General features: G+C 38.8%; 1 long non-coding RNA gene across 1 annotated transcript; it reads right to left on the bottom strand.

Moving 5' to 3' along the window:
• Positions 1 to 1,953: 1,953 nt before the first annotated feature.
• Positions 1,954 to 19,443, bottom strand: LOC121662091. Its single transcript, XR_006015176.1, has 2 exons — positions 2,461 to 19,443; positions 1,954 to 2,101 (listed from the first exon to the last, which is right to left on the bottom strand). It is a non-coding gene; the product is annotated as an uncharacterized LOC121662091 (long non-coding RNA).
• Positions 19,444 to 20,695: the final 1,252 nt, after the last annotated feature.

Here is a 20,695-nt window from a genome sequence, read left to right as displayed (position 1 = left end):
AACGTACGTGAGTTCTGGATGAAAGATAAAAAAAATCATGAATTTCAGGCAGCTGAGCAAGAGAAAGTGAAGGAAATTGTGGCAAGCTAGTTTTAGGCAAGTTTTGCTAGTTTTTACTGTCTCTATTGCATCTTGCTCAGAAAACATGACTTGTGACAAGAGACAGCAGCTCTACATCAGGTTGTGCCTTCCCCTTGCCTCACAGCACCTGTATGTCTCTGCAATACCACAGATGTCAATGAAGCTGCACCAGTGCAAGGGAGTGAAGGATCAGGCAAAGTAATTTCATCTCAGCTTTGTTTTGATGCATTTAAGACTCAGACTTTTGAAGCTTTCATAATAAAAGTTGCATCATTTTCATCAACTTTCTGCATGTACAAAATAAAAGGTGAACTGTACAACTGTACAACTGTGCACAGTTAAGAGGGATACATTAATTTTGGAACCTGTTTTATATCTGAAGGAAATAGAGTGCTGTGAATACTTTATCTGTAAAGGATGTGATTGAATGGAAAATTAGCTCAAAATATCCCTGGTATTTTAAAATGTAAGTTAACCTGATATTTCAGTTGTCAAAGAACACAGTTGCCTTACTGTTAGCTAATTCCAGTACTAGGCATTAGTTACTTGTTGGGAAGCATAGGATGCCTATTGCCTCCTGAGGAAGAAGATGTGCTTCCCAAAATGTCATGACTCTACTTCACTTTTCTCTGACCGAGATAATAAACATTATATAAATAATAAAATTATTTATATTATTTTATAAATAAATAAAAAAAATATTTTATTAATAAATAAAAAAGGCTAATGACGTTTATCCATGTATGTTTTAAGGTGCTTTCAATTCCTTGAGTAGAAAGGCAAACCTTTGTTATTGCTGCAATGAACGCAGATATTTGAGACCAGACAACTAGTGAGTTAAGCAGAGAATATTTCCCAGGTGAAGATGCAGAAAGAGCAACCCTCCCTCATGAAGGTCTCAAAATACTTCAGTCTACTGAAGCTTTGTTATAGAAAACTTAATAATACAGTATTGTTAGGACTGGATAACATGTGCTTCCTTTTATGCTAGAGATAGCATTGAAAATGGTGAGGATATTCCTGAATTATATATATAATTTTCCAGGAAGATAGGGGAGCAGAGCTACACCTGATGGAAGTGCTAGACATGTTGCTTACTGCAGCTTTACAATGCCAGATCCTAATGAGTAGAGAAATAGATAATGACATGAAAAGGAGATATTTAAATTCTTGTGCATTGGATGCATGCCTCAGAAAATGTAATCATGCCAAAAAAAGATATATAGATGGTCACAGTTTTTCAAATTAAAAAAAAAAACCAAAAAACAGCCCAACATTTCTGTGCTGGATTCAATATTAAGTCAGAATTGTTTCATTATCTTCGCTTTTTCCCATGCTTTCCTTTTTTACAAGTGCAACCTCTTAGGAAATAAAATAGTAATTTGCTGCTATGTATTTCTGTATTTCTCTGGGAATACATTGTGTGAAATTTTTTGGAGAAAATCAGTAGGATATGCCATCTCTACTTCTTTTTAAGCCATCATTTTAAAGGCAAATTTATGCCCAGAGGCCAGTTCATTGAGCATTTTTTACCCATCACTCCTCTTGCTACCTGTCATCCACCCTTCCTCTTGACATTCTCAACTTTTATTTTTGTTTAACATCTGCGTCAGATTGTAAAGGCCATTACCAAGTTGCTAGGCTCTAATCAGAAGAGACGTTGTCAAAATGAGGAAAACAGTATCAGTTTCATCAAACCTGAGAAATCACAACCTGTTTTGCTGCAAAAACACCAGGGTTTTCTTGTACTAATACTTCTTCTCTTTCCTTGTCCATCTAGCATAAGAGCAAGACTATGGTTTGGCAAAGACAAATCAGTCTGAACGCAAATTCAAAAATAAATAAAAAAAATAAAATTCCTCATCAACTTACCTTTGCTACAGTTGAAATATTTTATTGACATTTTCATTAGTTTTTTATCTTCTTTCACATGTTGCTGCTTTCCATTAATTACAAATGCCACCCAGATTCATTGCAATGTGTGTTGTTCCCAGCCCCAGCTGATTCTGTAGGTGCTCATCTTTAGAAGAAACCATTGTGAAGCATGAAAGGGAAACAAAAGGTTTGGATTCATCCTCGTGTGCCATCACTCGCTATAAAGCCCTGAGACTGGTTCACTCCCCTTAGCTATTTAAGGTGCAAGTGTGTGTGGTCATCCTGTCATGGAAATGTTTTTGATAATCCTTAGTTTACTTGCTAAGAAATCCATCTCCCACTCTCCCTAACAATTTCTGTACTGACTTTTTGTGCTTTTCTTTTTGTGGGCTGAAGTTATACTGTATTTGAAGAGCTAAGACAGCATTGTGGTCCTAGACTGTCAGGGCTCCCACCATTGGGACTAGAGAGCAAAATCCATCCCTCTGCCTGAAAGTGACTTACCCTTAACAGAAGTCAAAGTTAACAACCCTTTCTGGAGGCTTTCTTCCTGTTACCAGCTTTCAGGTCATATCGAGAATTCATTTGTTTCAGGCTGCTGAAGATGCAACATTGTAGTGTGTGTCCACATACAGGCAAGGCAAGGAATTGTTTTTCCTCCCTACCTGATGGTGCAGAATTATTGTAGACTGCATGTTTTGCTCATATTTTTCAGTGCAGCCATCTCATGCTTTTTAGTAAAAGGAGAAATTTTATGGCTGTTTACAGCACTTGGGCTCTTAATCTCAAAAGAAGGCAAAAATTACTTATTCTATCATACACAAGAGTCCAGAAAGAATCCCTCAGCGAAGTAAATTGTAACATTTCAAAGGAAAATACTTCTGTATTGGATAAGTATGGTAACTAAAACACAGACAGAAAGATATCAACAAAAATGGAAAATGTTACATTCACTGTGACAAAACAGTTATCTCCACAGCTGTTTGAGTGTGGATCATGGGTTGAGAGAAGCTCATTCTCGGAGTTACTTTGTTAGAACCCCTCAAACCCAACAGCAACTGTACTTGTTAACACACTTGCTCTTTCTACAAGCAGAGGAGAACTGCAAAGTTTGGAGGAGTATTTGACACATGGGCAACACTAAGGCAGTTGAGTTTGTAGCACAAGGGAGTACCAATTGCTAAGATTTCTCCCAGAAAATGTAGCTGCCAACTCCTTCTGGCAATAGAGGCCAAAGGAAAGGACAGGGACATATCCTTTCAAGCAGGCTGTTCACCCTCCAGTTGCTATTATCCTGAAGCATGTAAGGTAGTGCTGAGAGCTAATCTAGATTTGGGTCAAGACTGACAACCAGTGAATGGACTGTGTGGTAGGGCCTCAAGATTTCTGTGGGTGTCTACCATTCATTTTTCTAATTTAATGTACTTCCAGATAATGATTTCCAGATAAGGTATTAAACAACGTCCTAGTTGTAAAACGGAAGCTTTTTCCCCCCATCTTCAAATTTTGAATCCTGTTACGTATTTCAGAGGATTTTCTCTTTTTTCCCTCATTCTTAGTTGATTTTTATACATACAATATGGACAGCTTTCCATAAAACCTGAAAACTGTGTAGAGCTGGATTAATTTTTCAATCACATGAAGAAACTGACCCATTCCAAGAAGATTTCCTAACCATAATAGTCTCATAATACATTTTCATGTTGCTTTGGCAGAATGCTCAAAGGGTCTTCCTTTGTCATGACACCATTAATAAAAAAATGGCTCCAAGAAAACTAGCCATGCATTGAAACTCATCCGATTCAAATCTATTTTTCTCACCCAAAAAGGTTTAATTTGGACCTTATACAGCAGTGAGGTACCATGCTCATACCTGTAACATGCTCCACTCTCCAAAGAAAAGAGCTGGCAAAGAGTCATTTAGGCAGGGCCAAAGGGCCAGGATCAGACCCAAATGCACAGGGACAGGGAAGAGAATGCAGGAAGAGATGTGAGGAAGACAGGAGTCCAAAAGAATTGAAGAGTCATTTCCTGAGTCAAACTGTTGGTAATATAAAAGGGGCAGCAGGGACTTCTGGAGGCAGCTTGGTACAGCAAATCATGCTAAATTTCCTGATGTCCTTCTAGCAGAGCCTGGACTCCCAAATGCTCAGGCCTCTACGCCTTACATGACCAAGCTCATCACTCCTCCTTCAGGCAGGCTTTCCTTTTAACTATCCTCATTGTACAAAGAGAGAATGCAAACCAGAATCTTGAGCTTTTCTTCTTTAAAATACCACAGCATGTTAAAAAGATCTCCTCAGAGAGCAGCACGCACTTACCTCTAGCCCTCAGGGTTTGGTATTACGTCCTTTTCCCTGACACTGTGCTGCTAATCTGAGCAAACATGCCACGTTCCTTTCTATAACAGGACATGTGAACTACTTAGCACCAAGAAAGGCCTAAAACCATCAAAGTGTATGTGGCAGTGCAGGTGGCTGCAACCACCCTGACCCCGGAAGGTACAACTGTAACAACCTATGGTGATCAGGCACCAATGTCTAACAATACACTCGTGGTCAGGGTGAGAACCCATCATCCTCCAGTTTAGTGATTTGTGTATTTCAAAATGATTGGTTAATGTTTTCCCCTCCCTGTTTTACATATTAAGCTGTAAATATTCATTTCCCTTAGTTAATTATGTATTAGTTCTAGAAAGTTCTGTGCTCCTCGACATCCTATTGGTTACTTCCCTTGTTCCCGCCTATGTGCTGTTCCCATTGGTTCCCTCAGCTTCAACCCCGCCTTCTTCCCTTTCTCCCATTGGCTGTATCCCTCATCCCTGCCTTTCCATCCCTCAATATAAAATCCCCAGAGCCTCGGATGTTTTTGGCTCTTCATCCTTAGTCCCTTTGTGTCAGTGAACTTCCTCGTAGAACCTATATGGAGAGTCCCCTCTCTCCTTCTTTGCCTGCGTGCCTGACAACTAGCCCAGGAGTAGCTCCGTTGAGTGAGGAGCTCACTCTCTACCCTTTTTGTGTGTGAAGCTGCCTGAATCAGAGCAGCCAGACCTCCGGGCTTCTTTAGTGTTTTCCTGGCTACTGGGCTCTCTAGTTTATGCTTTTCTGTGTACATGGAGAAAGATTTTCAACTGGCAGTGGAACTGGTTTCTTCCAGTCTCTGCCCTGCTTCTCTCTTAGGATGGTACAGCAGCCAGCAGGGGGAAGCTTGACACAGGTGAAGCTCACTTCCCCTTTGTTTGTCCTTACTGCTCAGATAGTCCCTTTTCTGAGCAAATAATGCTTTGTCATACTAATGCTATGTCTCTTTGGGTACATCTCCTGCATTATTAATATCATCAACTTGCAAAGAAAATTAACTGTAGAATTTGCCTCTGCATTTTGTGTTAATCCCCAATAAGCTCACACCTCCTGACCTTGTTAGCTTCAGCCTTGAGCATCTAAAATAAAATCCTGCCTAGCAGGCTACTTTGGCTGTGTGGTTAATCCAGGAGATCTCTCAGGTCAAAGGCTTAGATTTAGCTAGGGCACTACTGCAGCATGTCTGAAACGCTTTGCCCAGGTAAAGAGCTTTGGAAATCTGCAAAAAAGGGTCAGAGGCTGACTTTATAGCATCATACTTCATCAGATTCTTCTCCAAGTGCCTCTAAGCAAAGATCTGTTGCACACAGCAGCACTCCATCCAGCCAGGCCCAGCAGGACAGTTACTCAAACAAGTGCTGGCGTCAGTAAAACTTGAGCTCACCTCAGGCTGAGTGTACTGATCTTCTATCACCTTCTCATCTCAGCCTCCACACCCTTTCTACTCCTAAAAGGTACTCTTCTAGTGTCTAGGTTTGACATTTGATTTTCTTGTTAGAGTTTTTTTGTTTGTTTGGGAGTTTTGTTTGTTTGGGATTTTTGGTGTTTCATTTTGATTTGGGAGGGTTTTTTGTAGTTTTGAGATTCTTTTTTCTTTCAAAATCCACTGACATTTATATTTAATTACCTTCCCCAGCAGATTGCTGTATCTGCTATATTTTCTACACAGCTACAGCTATACTAAAGACTTTCTCTCTTAAAAGATGAAAGACTCAGAAACACCACCTTACACACACTGTTCCTCACTGGAAGAGTAGAAACAAGAAGCTTAGCAAACTTGAAATTTTCTTACTTCAAAATTACTATCATTTTTAGGAGCTTACTATGAAAGCAACTAAATTCATTCATTATCCCTTACCTCAAATTTCTCATTTTATTGTTTTAGGTTTTTTTCCACTGCTGTTAGTTGGAATAAGGCAATCATTCTGCTCCACTTCTAAATAACTAACTTTCGGCACTGTTATTCACCTTTTGTAGAAGGAATAGGGATGCTATTTAATTCTCCACACCTGATAGAAATTAAATGTCTGTCAACAACAGTGGGGTTATGACTGGGCTGTTGTATTCTATTGTCTTTTTTTTTTTAATTGATAAAATTCACTCATTGATGGAATCTCAAATTTAAACATTTGGGTGTTTGTCATCATTAAAGGCATACTCTCTCTTTTTCCCCATGTGTCTTAAGGAATTGTAAAGCAGAGAGTGCTGCTTCAGAGCAGAAAGAGCAGGTGAAAGAGGGAAGCAGCTATACAGTGTTAGGTAAAGTTTTTCCTGTAGAAGATTTGTCAAGCCACAACAGAGAACTGAGACAGACAGGCAGCAAAACCACTGCAGAAGTTCCCTTTTGTAGCATATTCTGTCTTACAACAATTTAATGATGATTGTTGGTAGTGAGTGGTCAAAGGTGTCCCAATCGTGAAAAGAAGGTAAGAAGATAACATCCCTGTGTATAAACATGCCCTACATTAGAAAACTTAGCATATTCACAAAATATGTGAGGGGAGTCCTCAATGACATTTAAAGGCAACAGATTTACAGTGGAAAAAATGGCATTATTTTCCAACATAGCAATCAGTAAAATTAATCTGCTTATTATGCAACTTGCAGTTTCACTGTGTTATTTCACTCAATGAGACAAAAAGCTTTGTAAATTTGAAGAAAGGATTTTGCAGGCATAAGCACAAGATTAGCATCTGCTGACTGTTATCCAGGAAAATATCTCAAAAGAAAATATCACCATTCTCAGGTTTCAGGATACAAGACTGTCTGTCTTGGGAGGTCAAGGAGAATTCCCTTTATATTATTACAGTTACACCATATTACCACAGTGGTTTATTTATGAACACAGGTTATATATTTCCTAAATGTGCAATGTTGATAAAATATACAAACGAAAAATAACCTCAAAAACCAAGCATTGTTTTAAAGACTGTTTTCTGGGTTTTGTTGAACATTTGCCAATTTGTTGAGAAATGTCTATATTTCACATTTTATAGAGGCTTTTGTAACATTTCAGAGCACTGACACAGAAACTGAAGATGTACTTTCTATATTTTGCTTTGACAAGTGAATGCTCACACACAGCTTTGGAGACAGGGTGACCACACAGTGACTCTCTCAGATAGGCTTCCTTAGTCTGTGTTTTCAGGAGTGTGCCCTTCTGCCTTTAAAACCCCTTTGTTTACCTCAAAATGTACCTGTGTATCTGTAGTAAAGATAACAGTGCAAGAACTAATCAAGGGCTTGGTATTTGTTTGTGATTAAAGGCATTAGGCTTTAGCCATAGTGTTCGGTTATCATTATTATTTAAAGATCATTATTTTATACTAATAAAGTATATCTTATTCAGAACTTCAAAGTAAATTGAGAAAAAGAAAAAAGCCAGTGGAAAAAACTCAAGAGGAACATGACCACTTTCTCCTTTTTCTTCCTGTAGCCTTCAGTCATCGCTCCCCTGTGTTTATTTCTGGTTTTGGCTATATCAGTATTTGTAACAATTTCCGTTCCATATCTTGTTTTCACAGGTGTTTGATACAGCTGGAAGCAGAACATATCAAGCAGTAAAGGCTAGCCAATCCACTAAAGGAAATCCTTTGCTCACTCTTAATTTTTCTTAGTAGGCATTTACCTGAGTAGAGAGGAGCAGAGGTCCTACCCTAATAACTGATGACCAGATGTACAGACAGCAGCATGTATCCAGACATGGCACTGCTGGTTTCTGAACTTAGTATCTTCTGCATCACATATTCCATACTTAATTACCCCAATGGCAGGTGGAAGCGTATCTCTAAGGAAGAATTCTCTTGCGCTTGATACGTCTGATTTCTAGTGGCAGGAGGCAGCTTTTAAAAAATTTATTTTCTCTTGGCTTCAAATAAAACTGTATTATAGCCACACTTCTGAAAGCTACACCAGTTTATAAGGCTTTTGGAACTACCAAAATGTTCTGATGCTGTAAAGTTATTTTGATTTGATGATGCTGAAATATTTCATTGAATTATATCAAAATATTTTATTCTGTTAATGTGAAAACACTGTAGCGTAATCTTTAATCTTCAGTGCAGTAGGCTATTTAAAATCTCATATTAATCCAATACAAAAAATTAATATGTGTATAACGAAAACCAATTAATCAAAATGGTGTAGTCAAAATGATATGTTTTTACTTCAGCAAAACAAAATGTTTTGACATAACAGAAATAAAACAAGACAGCTGAAGTGATTTGTTTCAGCCCCTTTTCAATGAAAATTTCATCAAAATTGACATATTCTCCCAGAACACTTTGACGCTGATGAAACAACATGTCACAATGAAACACGGTCCTATTTACACTGGTTTTGTTTGCCTTAATTTTAGGAAAAGGGAAAAAAAACCATGAAAACGGCTGGTTGCAATGACACTGCAGATTTTTCAGGCATACTTTTACGGGTTCCTGGAGGTGCTAGCAATTAACGTATTTCTGTCCACTTACATCTTAATTCTGTTTCCAAAAATAACCCAATAAAATTCCTGGTTTGTTCCTTAGGTGAAGATGACTTAAAAGATTTGTCATTCCCCATTCTTTTCTACAGTGAAAGCTCAGGAATAGCTGTAAGCATTTAATGACATCTCTCTCTTCTTGTCTTCTTTATTTTGTGATTGGGGGTGATTTTGCCTCCTGCACACTTAGCCCTCACCCACCTTCTCCTCATTTCCACAGTACAAAAGCTTGGGCAAGCTTCGTTTTACTTTCTCCTTGAGTATTCATAGGTCTAATTAAGTTAAATTCAGCTTGTCTGATTTGAGAAGTCTTATCAGGAATACTTAACCTGTGCAAATAATATGCATAGACTGAAGTATTCCTCCTGAATGCTAATTAACTATCATACAAGACTTCATACATAATCAAATTTCCAAATGCACCAGAAGCCTTATGGGGAAAGAAAATAAAAATAAAAATAAAACAAAGAATAAAAGAAATGCTTTAGAAAAAACAACAAACGAAAATCCTTTGCTGGCAATTCAGAGCAGCCCAATAACCCCAAGCACATTTCCTGATTCATGCTGTGACACCACCTTCTAATTTTAACTGGGAGAAGATGGATCTTAGCCATTCCTCCACTTGGGCTGCAGACACTGCAAGATGGTAAAGAAGGAATAAAAAAAGCTAGGAGAGTCATTTGGCCTTCTTCATATTCTGCAACAATATTTTCAAACTGAATTTTGAAGAAAGTAATTAATTTTGTTTAGCTCTTCTTAGTGACGACATTCACATCTATGTCTTCCCTTCAGTGTTTTCTGGTTTTTTCTTCTAGAACTTCTTACCTTAGATTGCAAATGTCTCAGGCCATAGCTCTGCCTTTGTGCAGACTAGTTCTCCTGATGATCAGAGAGTAGTCCAAGCAACCTGACACAGACCCAAGAAGGAGGCTATTATGAACCTGAAGATCACAAAGAAGATCTGCTGGACTTGTCCACCTGGATGGCCTGCAAGGGCTCTCTTATGCTAGCAGTGTGATTGATCTTGCTGAACCTAAATATATATGACGCACATGTCAAATCTGAGCCCCTTGCCTAGGTCCTGCCCTCAGTCAAAAAACCAGAAAGGGTAGGAATCCATCCAGCCTGTTTCTGGCATCTGCATTTGGGGGAGATGACCTGAGCGTTTTTCTCTCCAGTGATTGCACAGGAGCTCAGTGCAATCAATAGACATTCATGGTGTTAATGCGTGAAATCAAGTGAGATGATTTCCTTACCAGGTTTACTGGCTGGTCCTTGCTGTGTCATAGGATAACAACTGCACCCACAGTGGGACCAGGCCTGAGTCTGCCAGGGTGCTCTGTATCCCTATGCCTGAGGTGTCCTTTGAAACCAGGGTAAGAGATGTGCACGTAAAACAGTTTCTGCCCACTGTACTAAAGCCAGACATGCAATCAGGAAGTTGGTGGTACAGTGTAACTGTCCTTTTAGGTCCCAACAGACTTCCATGTCCCAATGCATGAAAACCTGGAGCACTAAGAGCTACAAATAACTTCATTCAATGTGCCTAGAATACTCGGAGTCCTATTCCTACACGTGTTTCTCATTATTGTCCAATTTCTTTCACAAAGTAGGTCAGTTCTTCCTCTCCCTTAACACTCCATCTAATTCTAGTGACTCTACCATAAGAATTTAATTTGAGAATCTTTTGCTGGTATCAAACTTAATTTTTCCCTCCCACAGTTTTCAACTATTTCTTCTTATCCCTTCATCTTCTGTTACAGTGAATTAGTTCTTCCTTTCCATCTTTTGTTGCTTTATTTCCATCTCCATTGCTACTCTGAATGGATCAGGCTATGATCAAATGCTTTTCACCTTCCAATCTTGTCATAATTTCTTTTCTCTAAATTGGTATTTTCTTCAGTTTTTTACAAACTATTTCTTTTGTCTCAAGCTCAGCATGGAAAAAAATGGACAGTTTTGCAAGGCTACACAGAAGGTCACTGGTATCTCCACAGCTTTGTGTGAGATCCTGTAAAATCTATAATACAAACTACATAGCCCAGCTTGACACTCCTGTGTTTGCTTGTGTCCTCCCCTATTCTCAGGCACACAGCAACCAGTTCTCTTTTTTTATCTTCTCAAATCAACAAAAATTTCATTTATTGTAGACTGTGGGAGCTCAGGACTTCTGAACAATGAATCAATATGATTTTGCAGATGACATTTATTGTTTACACTACACTCTACTTATGCATTTTGCAACTACTGAACACATGATCACGCATTACTTGATTGGTCCCTCTATTTTGTCCATGCGTTCTGCATGCACTTTTCAAAAAACATGATTGGTTCTAATCCAGGGTGGCACAGTTCTTCTTTATCTATTTCTCGCTGTTTGGTATTCTGCTTCTCAGCTTTTTTTCCCCCAATTTAGCGCAGTTTACATTTCCATAACCTTGATGAATTCCTGAGGGCTCTGATTAAGAACAGCTAAAGATGGTTTGGCTGGGGCACACTGTCAGGGTTCACATACTTTACAGTAGTAGACCTACATTGTTATAGTCACAGGTGTCCATTGCAGGATAGGAGAAAAGGACATGCTAAGTTCTATATTTGTGTAACTTCTGCTTTTATTTTGTTCTGCTGAAAAATGGTATGTTCAGTATGTTTAGTCAAAGTCCTAAAAATTATGGTAGGAAAATGGGGAGAGAAGACTCACATTGCATCATGAGGAGGGAGCAGATGCATTTTTGTTTAGTTCTCATTGCCATAAGCATTTCTATTTTCAGACATTAAAAAAAAAATCCTTCCTTTTGTCTTCTTTTCTGACTTTAACTCAGTGAATATTTTAATATCTACTGCTGTTAATCATGGAAAAAAAGTACAGTTATGTGTAATGTGTAAAGATAAAATAGTTCACTATGCATGAACACCAGTATATTAACTGGATAAAACATACAGAAAAAGCTGACTGATAGAAACACTGGTAGGGAGGATTTGACTGATGACCCTATGTGTGTGACTAATACATGAATGTATTACATGGATGCCAGGGAAGGACAGATGGATGAGATAAATCAACAGGCAGATGGATTGATTAATGTAGTATAGCTGTATTGAGGGGAAAGTCAGGTTAAAGGAATGTCAGAGAGAAAGTATGAGTGCAAGTATACTTGTGGAATTTCTTCTTTCAGAATGTACCCTGATGGATCTCTTTGGGAATCAGCTGGTTAAATGCAACTCCTTCTTTGCAGTGAAATTGTGTTCACTACACAGAGGTGCAAGGAAGATGAGAATAACCTTTGAACAGAGTGAATCCTAATTTAGAGCTGAAAGCACAGAGAGGTATTAATGAGAGGAACAGTAGGACAAGATTAAATCTTGGCAGAAGATGTAGTCTGGCTTTAAACAAAGAAAAATATAGAATAAATTTGCAGGTAAAAATAGAATCCTTTGGGTTTTTTGAGTTGGTTTTTTTTTTTTCTTCTAATGAAACCTAAGATTTTGATGTAGCTTTCATTTAGCCTGTGTTTTCCTTAAGCCCACTCACACTTTTTAAATGTCTGAATTTTACATTTTGGACCTCAGTGACATGGAAGCTTAGCAAGAATTGGGCCTTCCATGTACAAAAGTGATGCAGTGATCTGCAGTACACTGACAGCAAGGGGGCAATATGATGGTGTGTGGTTACTTCCCGTGACATTACCATTTGCAGCTGACAATTTCCATTTACAGTACTAGATAGCTCAGGAAGCTCAAATTTAACCAACTTCTCCTTCAAGCTTCTGCTTTAAATCTCCCCAGGGAGGTAGTACTTGTAACAGTACTTATTAATTCATCCCATTTTGGTTTTCAATAGGCATTTGTACAATGTTTTGTGCATGCACACTGTACAAATATTTGTGGGACTTTAGCCTCCTAGGTAACACATCCTAAGCATGTCATACTCGAGTAAGCCATGTGAAATAACCACTCCTCAGGACTAGCAGCCTTCCCTACATAGGGCCCTGCTAGCAGCTGTAATGCAATCCACCATCTCATTTATGCAACAGATAAGGCACAGCCTCAGTGTTTAGTAGGCAGCTACTCAGTATGAGCACAGCTTCTCAGAAAAGATCAAAGTAACTGATACAAGCACTCAACAGATTTTCACATACTTTAATTCAAAAATTATTCTACTGAAGCGCATGTCTTCTGACCAGTATTCACCAGAAAAATTATGTGTTTTGAGTTGCCAAGGCAATTCACAACAACAAAAGTTAGAGTATAATATTCTTTCTACTTATATAAGGAAGACCTTTGAGAGAAAAAATAAGCGATGGTAGAAATAGCATTTTGTGGCTGACTTTGCTGAGTTTATACTCACAGTCACATTGTTACTGAGGCTATTAATTTCTGCATCATTTTAAAATCTGATTGGTTGTGAGAAGCAACACTGCAGAAATGAATACTTTCCATTATGTGTTCTCAGTATGTCTCCTGAGTCATTTCTGATTAGCTTGCTGGAAACATTACATTGTCAACAGTTCAGAGAAAGCCAGCTGCATTATCTTTTTGTCTTCTGAGCAATGCAACATCAGCAGTGACCAGCTGATTTCAGATTCTTCTCTACTTTTTACTGCAATAGTGAGGTGGTACACTTTCCAAAAATTTGGCAAGGTGGCAAGGTTACATTTCTGCCAGGCTGAAGAAATTAATTTTGAGGTGTAAACCAAAATATAGAGTTCACTGAGAAAGGATCCAGGAAAAAGGCCGATTTTCTTTTTTCTTTTTGCATTCCATAGTCTCAGGTTTTGGCTTTAACCACATAGAACTTGGGGGGGGGGGGGGGGTCAGGGAAGAGAGAGAGAAAAGAAAGATAATTGTTTTCTAAATTTTCTAAAGTTATATATTAAATGTAATTTTTCTGATGACAAGGGATGTTTCAGAGATATTTCTGACAACAGATATAATTTTATTCTTCTTCTTCTTTGTTGAACAGCTACAACAAAGCTCTCAGCCTTGGCATCAACTCCTTTATTGATAATGTCCTGTTCTTCTCAAAAAGAAGCCTTCCTCTTACAAATCCCCAGCACCATTTCTCTTGCTTGCTTCTGTCCTGCCATGAAAGGACTTTCCATCCTGGAGGAATATCTGGGTTCTCCTATTTCCATATATTTCTCTCAGATAGCCATTTACTTCCAGTCATACTTGGCAATTCATATGAGTATGTCTGTTAACCAGAACGTAGCCCACATATACCAAGCTCATTTCTCAGTTACCAATGAAGAGTTACTGGATATTAGCAATTCCCCCTACATGGCTTATCTTGAACAATGTGACTAAAATATTAATGAAAATGCTCAAAATGCTTCTTTTATCTTGAGTCTCTCATGCCACACAGTTGAACTCATTTTCCCTGCTGTTATGGTCTTCCTTTTCGGTAGAGGAAGCTTTCCACCATTTATTACATAATTTATTATGTGTTGATCTTAAACCTAAAGAAATATTTATGATATGTTTTGTCTTCCCTCTCAATCTTTACTTTTTTGAGTTCAATAAAGAATCAGTATTCTCTTCAGGGATCAAAAAACACATACACAGACACTCAAACATATATAAACAGTAGTAGAAAAATTACCAAATCAAAGATCCAATTCCTCTTATTTCAAAGACTACTACTTATGAATAAATATGCAGATAATTTCTAATTTTTCAGTCTCCTTGAAAATGCTGCTGCCTGCCTAGCCTGGATTAATTGGCATATGGCTGTGATTCTGGTGCCATCCAATTGATTGTTGAGGTTGGCAGAAGCAACAGTGGCACCTGGTCAGCCTATGGTTTTAAAAATGAATGAGTGCCAGAATAATTATGCTTTGTTGTACCTGCTAATTTCTCCTAGAAAATATCTTAATAAATTGATTGCATATTTCAAGCAAACCTCTAATGAGAGGATTATTTTCAAAGGCCACACAGAAGTTGTTATTAAAAAGCAGTCAGAAAGAGAAAGGAACAATGGCAGGAGGGCTCCGTGGGGAAACTTTAATGGTGGGGAGTTTAGGATTTGGTTTGTGTTATCTTGCTGACATTCTAATTAGAAACTCTTTCTCCCATTTCATTACTGTCACACACTTTATCTGAATTAGCTTTCACACTTGATTAAGGAGAAAGTAATTTTTTTTAACGTGCCAGGATGAGTCAGTGCCAATCTCTTTGCTTTTGTCTCTCAAGCCTGGACCTGCAAAATCCTGGTGTTCAGATCAGGGTTCTGCTGATGTTGGATTTAAAAGTGCCATGTGAGAGATTTTCCTGGGACACCTGCAAGCAGCAGGGTCCAACAGAGTAGCTGGTCCTATGGCTTGTCAAAAGGACCCTGCAATCCTGCAGGGAATGGAGGTGTTAACCAGACCTCTGCAGACATGGAGCTGACCCTGTTAGCTGATATAAGATGTTGACAGTAGGGAGAAGCCAAGTAATTTATTCAGCCCAATCCTGTTTTAAATGTTGAAAATTTTAAAATGTAACTGAAATAAACTTTCTGTTACACAAAAATGGTGTATTGTACCATAGTACCCCCTCTCCCCAGTCCTTCCCCTCCCTAATTAGTAAATAGGTTTTAAAAACAAACAAGACATTAGGAATCTGGAGAATCTGAGGTGTGAAAAAAAGGATTAAAAACCCTGAGTATGTGCAATTAGTTATAATTAATTAGCATATGTTTGCACAGAAGCTAGTAAACCCAAGTGCTATGCAATTGCTGCAGTTCTGGGGAAGGATGTCTAAATGATTGGGAAGGCTGGGTTTAGGATAGATGTACCGGCATCTAAAGAACGTAAAATCCAAGGTGAAGAAGAAGCATGCAGGATATGAGTAATGTTCCTGGTAGAAAACAGCAGAAGGTCTGGAGCCTGAAACCCTCATGGATGCCAAGCAGGCTCAAAGCTGCTTCCCTGGGCAGTGCTCTCACTTCTTTCCCCTTCAATATTGCAGCCAGATGGACAATGGCTGGTAGTTTACCTTGGGTCTGAATGCAAAATAGATAGAAAGGATTTTCAGAATTGTTCTCTGTTAGTTTTTGTAGGACTCAATACAGAAAATCTTCCAGAATGGTTTTGCTTTTGCTTCAGAACTCATTAAAAATAAACACATGACCAAACCCAGAAGGTTTTAACTGAAAATGGTGTGTCAAAATCACATGGGAACTGCAGATTAGTTGTGGGTTGTTTGTACCTGTGCACAAGGTTTATAGGTTGGTACATCTGCTCTGGCAAGATACCAGGGTGAGCAACCAACACCTCTTTTCTCTAAGGAAGGAGACTGCTGAGCACCACAGGAAAGATGCACTACCACCAGTCCCCATTCAAAAGGCTGGAAGTGACGCTGAGGTACACAGATAAACTCTGGGCCATGACAACTGTCCGGTACAGATTTAGTCAGTTTGTGTTAGGATATCTCCCTAGGGAAATGGTAAGAAGACATTATCTGAATCACTTCAAAATAATCTGGGGTTAAGCGCTCTCTCTGTCACCACAAAAATCACTCTCAATCCAGTTCCTTTATTGTTATCCACTTCAAAGGTGGTGTCATGTTGTTTGAGATGTGGAAAAAAAAAATAAAAGTATTAAACCCATAAAGCAAAGGGGAAGAAGTCGCTCTTGCTGTGTGCAGTAAGACTACACAGCAAAACTCATCCTGTGTAACACCTTTCAAAATGACTTTTATAAAAATATTTGGAATTAAAGATTGAGAGACAGCAGTGAATGTAACATATAGGTTACTTTAAACCAGGCTGTAAAGTGAAAGATTAACACAGTTTTCACTTAATGAGTCTCACAAGAGACTTGAGAAATGAAAAAGAAGAAACAAGCATGATGAGACACATTCCTAGCAGAGATGCAAAACATGATGAAGAGACAGGTATGTGAAGCAAGACAGAACCTTCTATGAGGTAGTAAGAATTACAGAGGAGCTCACATTGAGAGCAGCCAGCCGGAAACAGACAGTGACAGAAGCCACAGTGAAAACAGAGAGAAGACCAGGAGGGTGGCTGCAGCAGATCTCTGGAGGACACTTTTGTATTGGGATTATCAACAGATAATGGTGCTTCTTCCTGAGCCCAGGTTCCTTCTGGGCTATGTAGACAAACTTTTCAGTTACTCAGATCAAAAGTGGGATCAAAATCATCCATAGTCTTGTAGCAGCTGCTTGAAAAAAATTCTGGTGGACAATATCTGGAGGTATCAGAGTCTTGGCAAAAAATCAAACCAGAAGTTGAACTAAATGGAGGAACCTGGCTCCTTTGATTCAGCCTTTCCCTCCAGTATACCTGTGAGCATATATCTCTGTTATTTTTCTACTGTTCTGTTCTTGTTTTTCTTTAAGGGGAAAACAAGTTTTACTCCAGGGCAAATATCACTCCCACTTGTACTAGTTCTCTTCTCACTAAGAGCACTCTTTACCACCAGCCTATAAATCCTCAGAAGATCTCACTGTAACAATCTTTATATCTGGCAGTTTTCTTGTAAAATGCACAGGGTTCTGGTAACTAATATAGTAGAAAATTATCATCATCGTTACATTTCTTAGTGTTATGGTATGTTAAACTACTGATGTACTGATTCAAGAATAATGCCCTCAGCACATGGGCCAATGCTGAGGCACTCTTTGATTTAAGGAAAAGCTGACTCTACCAAGGATCTGCAGTACCATACCATAAGCTATAATCTTAACTCATTTTAGAATCTACTTTTTTCTTGTGATATCTAGGGACGTTTTATGATACCAGATCTGTAACAGTTTTTCAAATAAGCATGAACTCTAACACGCTGCACATAAAGCTCTATGCAGTCCTACCAACCACCATACAACAACCCTTCCTCCCAAAGCTGGAATACATTACAGGATATTAAGGCAAATCATTGCAAGTCCAAACCCTTGCCTGACACTCCAGCTGAAAATCTGTTTAGTGGTCAGTGCAGTTTGCTGAACACTGATATAATCTGCTGGTCATGAAAAATGTTATTTTGATTTCTGCAGAGTTTCATTCCAAGCCAGAAGTTTCTCAGTAGTTTCAGGAACACAGGAAAAGTAATGAATTAATCCGCACTTTAAATGAAAAAGGTTTGGCTATCTGGGACTAGATTTCTTGCTGGAAAAAGCATGGCCCAGCTGTTTTCTGAGTACTAAACAGAAACATAGTTCTGACAGAACACTGATTCCTGCCTAACAGATAGCAAATGAACTGGCAGAGTCATGAAATGGAATGGGAAATGCAAGTATGCCTCTCTAGGCACATTATCTCCGTTAGAAGTGGTAGAAATAAAAGTTTTCACATTTCCAAGTTCTCAGGTAGTACTGATATTCTCAAACTTCACCTGGAATTTTTCCATTCGAAATGATCACGTGAAACAACTTTCCACCATCCTCCTAAAATGGAAGTTGGCTACAGTAAGACATTTATTTGTGACAGACATTAATCTCTTCTTTTTTCTTTTTTTCTTTTTTTTTTTTTTAAAGAGCCCTTCACATTCTAGGAAATTCTTCTGGCTATCTCTGCCAAGCCCTTTAGAAGTAGAATGTGAGCACCAATGCTAGTGGCTTGGTTTGGAGACCTCTGAGAGAATCAGCAGTCACCACATCCAGTTCACTGAGCTCTATTCAGGCATAGTGAGTGGTTTCCTGCATGAGCACAAAGCCCCTGGTAATGTTGCACCACCACACAGCTTCTTGCCTTCTTCCAGCATGCAAGTGTCATGCCCCTGTTCACTTGGTGGGTTTAGGGGAAGGTTGTTTGATTTACTCTGGGCAGTGCATAGGAGAAACAACAGAATTCTCAGGAAGTTCAGTAAGGAAGTTTTACTTGCAAACTTTATAACAGAAAGCTAGAATGAGGTACCTGGCAAATTTTTAAATGTAGCAATTTTGGTTAGACTGTAACAATATAAAAGCACAAAAATAACAAAGCAAAGAAAATGTAGAAAAGAAAGGAAAGGAAGAAAGAAAATGAAGCAGGAATAAGGGTAGAAAGGCATATAGTCACCACCCTTGGATCCAGTGATGAAACTTGATTATTGGAATTTCCATTGGTAAAAGTGATGATTGCAGTCTTCATCCATCAGGTGTGGGGGAAGCCCACAAAACACAAAATCCAGTGGCTTAATAGACATTCAGGATAGGTGGGAGCACCCAGGTATCTTCCCTGGGATGGGAAGTTTTACACTGAGAGATACAATAATGTGGATCATGAGACACCTTGAGAGTCTTCCACACGGTCTAAGACCTGGCAGTTGCCTATCACTTCAGTGTAGTTGAGTTAATTATGGCCCATTAGAAGGGATAAATACCTTCAGGCTTTCACAAGAATGTCCCAGTACTTCCCTGGAGGGGTGTATTCACAGCTGAGCCACTTGTGTAAGGACATTGGCACAATAAAAACCACCATCCCACCTCTTCTGTTATCGGGCTCAGCACCCAGCCTGTAGCCACCGGTGATGGTGTGCACCCCCTCTGCACCACCTACCACCTGGGCAGTTACTGCAAGTAGAAATTGTTTGAATCATTAATCATTAACATTCCAGTCTCTCACAGCGTGTCACTGATAACATTGCACATCCCTAGGATTTAGACAGAGTGCTCCTTTTAAAGAAGTTAGCTGATTAAAGGAGGCTGCTGAGTAGTGTGGAAACACAGTTTAGGGCACTTCATCAAGGACAGTGCAAAGCTGTGTACTGAACCCAGATCTGTTGGATTAGATCAGTCTCCCAACAGGTGCTGTTACCTCCTTGCAGCTGTAAAAAACACCAAAATAAGACACAGGTTCCATTTCCCCTCTCCCCAGGCCCCACCTAGCATGAGATTAGCCATTCGGTTATGTTTAGAAATACTAAAAAAATACTAGGAGAGGAACAGGGGATGTAGCAGAGGAATAGGGTCATGATCAATGGCACAAAGTCTAGCTGGAGGACAGTAATATTCAGTACAACCCAGGGTTCGTTACTGAGTCTGATCCTGTTTAACATTGACATTAATGGTTTGGAGGATGGGGCAGAGTGTACCCTCAGCAAGTTTGCTAATGATGTGAAATTACATCCCAAGCCTCTCCAAGCAGATGAGAAATTGCCCAATATTCCCTCCAGTAAGGTCTCCATCAGCCAGAGGCTTTATCAGAATTTTAAGTCCCTCTTTCCAACTGCTGATCAAGGTAAAACTTCCTATTACACTGAGTATAGAGAAGTTATGTATCAGGGTTGTGATTCATCAAGTCTTTATTGATCCAGCCCACACAGTTTAGTTCTTAGAAAGAGAGAAAAGTAGAATAAAGCCTAAATTCCATAATCTTCATTGGGGCAGATATAGTCCTTGTGGAGAAGTCACAGTTGGTACAAAGAATTATATTTTTTATATGCTTCTATGAATAGAAATGACTGATTAGAATTATAAGTATTCCATGCTCCAAACCCCAAAATTAGATTTGTTAGATTATTTTTTTTTCAAAGACAATTCAAGCATTCCCCAAGCAAACACCTTTATTAGGTGATACAGTCCATTATGCCTCATTCTCTCATCTTTTGGTATAAATCATTGCAGGTCTGCAGTTTATTTCAATTTTCTTCTTGCATCCAGCCACTACTGTTTTATTTGCCCTCTTGCTATAGGCTGGGAAGCTTTAGATATTTCCCTTTAAATTCAAAACTAGCAAATGGACTCAACTAACGACCGTCTCTTTCTTCAGTAAAGACTTTACCAGCCAATCTTAATTCCTGCTGGGTACATATATATTATAGGTTGTGATATGTTTTCAATCCCAACTATAATAATGTGTTTGTAAGTGGTCTGCATATTTCTTTGTTAAATAAAGATGGATGCACACTTGCAAATATAAGCACAGACACCTGGATGTGGATGTGTTAACATTCCTTAGAGCTTACATATACACACA

Source organism: Corvus kubaryi, unplaced genomic scaffold (genome assembly GCF_017639235.1).
Source record: "Corvus kubaryi isolate FWS band 111438036 unplaced genomic scaffold, C.kubaryi_AGA036_p1.0 37232, whole genome shotgun sequence".
NCBI lineage: Eukaryota > Metazoa > Chordata > Aves > Passeriformes > Corvidae > Corvus > Corvus kubaryi.
Note: the sequence above shows the minus strand (reverse complement) of the source record. Positions and strands in the feature narration are given on the sequence as shown.